This window comes from Penaeus japonicus, unplaced genomic scaffold, assembly GCF_977035675.1.
Source record: "Penaeus japonicus unplaced genomic scaffold, GWHDUDI00000001_assembly GWHDUDI00000026, whole genome shotgun sequence".
NCBI lineage: Eukaryota > Metazoa > Arthropoda > Malacostraca > Decapoda > Penaeidae > Penaeus > Penaeus japonicus.
The window spans coordinates 4,245,391-4,248,962 of NW_028234428.1; the positions used below are offsets into that span (position 1 = coordinate 4,245,391).

Genomic DNA, 3,572 nt, shown 5'->3' on the forward strand with positions numbered 1-3,572 from the left:
CACGCAAACACACACACACTCATGCACACACACACACACACACACAACAAACACACACACACACACAACAAACACACAAACACACACAACAAACACACACACACACAAATACACACCCACTCGCATACACACATACACTGAATATGTATAAATATATACACACATACACTCGCACACACATATACATAAATACATACACAAATACACACACACTCGCATACACATATAAACTGGATATACTCAAACACACCCACACCCACAACCGCAAGCACACACTCACACACGCACACACAAACACCCACCCGCCCACACACACATACACACACACACACAAAGATACACACCCAAAGATGAACACACACACACACAGCCAAACACACACCCACCCATCCACACTATCCCACCCACCCAAACACACACACACATTCACACACACGCACAAGGACCCACCCACCCGCACACACAAACATACAGCCACCCACCAACACACACACACACACACAAACACATACATATGCACACACAAACACCCACACACTCACACACACACTCGCATACACACATACACTGAATATGCATAAATACATACACACATACACTCACACACATATACATAGATACATACACAAATACACACACACTCGCATACACATATACACTGGTTATGCTCAATCACACACACACGCACATACAAACACCCACACACACACGCAAAGATACGCACCCATACACACACACACACACACACATCCAAAAACACACCCACACTATCCCACCCAATCAAACACACACACACGCACGCGCACATATTCACACACACACACACACAAACACCCATCCACACACACACATCCAAAACTACACCCACCCTCACGATCCCACCCAACCAAACACACACACACACACACACGCGCGCAAACACACACACGGACACACACGCGCGCAAACACACACACGCACACACACACACACACACACGCGCGCAAACACACACACGGACACACACGCGCGCAAACACACACACGCACACACACACACTCACACACACACACACGCACACGCGCGCGCAAACACGCTCGTACGTACACGCACAGACCGTGCTCATCACTTCGAATAACATAACAAGATTTTGTGACTTTTGCTGTTGGCTCAAACAGGCACACATAAATAAGCAGATATACTTTCCACATACATTAAAAACATACACATACACACACAGACACACACATATATATATATACATTATATATATATATATATACATATATATATATATATATATATATATATATATATATATACATATATATACATACATATACGTATATGAATAAAAAAAAAAAAAAAAAAAAAAAATAAAAAAAAAAAAAACAATTAAAATAAGAATATATATATAACTATATATATATCATATATATATATATATATATATATATATGTATATATGCATATACGTATATGTATAAATATATGCATACATACATACATACATATATATACATATATACATATACACATTTTATTTCTAAATCAATAATAATAGTTACAACAATGATAAAAACGGTAATATTAATAATGAAAAAGATGATAGAAATATCAAATGGAGTAAGAATAAATCTATTAATAGTCATGAAGATATTGGTGATAAGGATAAAATAAGTATGATGATAATAGAATAATATTAATGATAATAATAATGAATATACTACTACTAATAGTAATAATGATAATTATAATGATAATGATGATAATAATAATAATAAAATAATAATAATAATAGTAAGGACAACTGTAGTGATGATTATAGAAATGATCACGATAATAATGATTATAATATTGAAAACAATACACGCACACACACATACGTACACACACGCACACGCACACACACGTACACATACACACGCGCACACATGCACGCACACGCACACCGCTCATCCCTTCAAGTAGACAATTCGCCCTCCACTAAGTACTGCCACGATGGCCTAGTGGATAAAGCACTGGGCTGTGACCCTTGTGGTCCCGGGTTCGATCCCCGGCCGCGGCAGTAGATTTGCAACATGCTTGCGCCCCAACTTGCGGTCAATCCCTATTTCGAGATTGAGAAAAGCGACATATCAGACTCGAGAAAGTTAGGCGCAGGAGGTCGTTTCGTGTTGTAATCCTTCAGCCTAGTGCTCAGGATTAAGAGGTCTCCCTGTAATGGTCAAACCCACAAGGATGTGCGCTTCCGCTTGGTCGAGCTTCGAAAACTGCCGGCGGAAACAGCTGTTGGGATGCATGAGGTTTGCCAAGTTTTCAATATTTTTCAACAAAATCAAACACGGAAAACACAACGATAACAAATGAAATGGTTCATTTTGCAAACTATATTTATGCTAAATTGCATTAAACATAAATGCATGACTTGCACTCTCATGTACTCAACCATACACAACAAGAAACACAATGCTATAGACATTCTCAAATACATTCACGTGCTAAGTGCACACAGACACACATACGGAAACACACACAAAGACATATTGGTAAATAGAAACAAACAAAAAAAAAAAAAAAAAAAAAAAAAATTGAGTGCGTTCGTGTGTGCGTGTCGGTGTTATCCAACGAAATTCTGTGTTATCTAGTTAATTCTTTATTCACCACCCAGCCATCCGACCCTAGGACAAGGAGCAACTATACAAGATTTTGTAAACTCTCTCTCACACACATAAATACAAACAACTACAAAATATACCTTCCTTACACACGCAAACACACACACACACACACACACGCACACGCGCGCGCAAACACGCTCGTACGTACACGCACAGACCGTGCTCATCACTTCGAATAACATAACAAGATTTTGTGACTTTTGCTGTTCGCCCAAACAGGCACACACAAATATGCATATATGCTTTCCACATACATTAAACACACACACATACACACATGTACACACACACACGCGCACACACAGACACACGCACACACACACATATATATATACATAAAATATATATATATATGTATATATATACATATGTATACATACATATATACATATATATGTATATATATGTATATGTATATATAAACATCTGTTACACTACATCATATTATATATATATATATATTATATATTATATATATATATTATATATATATATATATATATATATACATTTCATGTCTAAAACAATGATAATAGTTAAAACAATAATAAAAACGGTAATATTGATAATGAAAAAGGTGATAGGAATATCAAATGGAATAAGAATAGATTTATTAATAGCCATGAAGATATTAGTGATACGGATATAATAAGCATGATGATAATAATATGATATTAATGATAATAATAAAATAATATTAATGATAATAATAATGAATATACTATTACTACTAATAGTAATAATGATAAATATAAGGAAAATGATAATAATGATAATAATAATAATAATAATAAAATAATAATAATAATAAGGACAATTATAGTGATGATTATAGAAATGATCAGGATAATGATTATAATGTTGAAAAAAACAAAACACAGACACACACACACGCACGCACACGCACACCGC

The 3,572-nt window shown here is 35.6% G+C and overlaps 1 non-coding gene across 1 annotated transcript; it reads left to right on the forward strand.

The window, feature by feature from the left end:
• Positions 1-1,974: 1,974 nt before the first annotated feature.
• TRNAH-GUG (transfer RNA histidin (anticodon GUG)) lies at positions 1,975-2,047 on the forward strand. Its single transcript has one exon. It is a non-coding gene; the product is annotated as a tRNA-His (tRNA).
• The last annotated feature ends 1,525 nt before the right edge of the window (positions 2,048-3,572 follow it).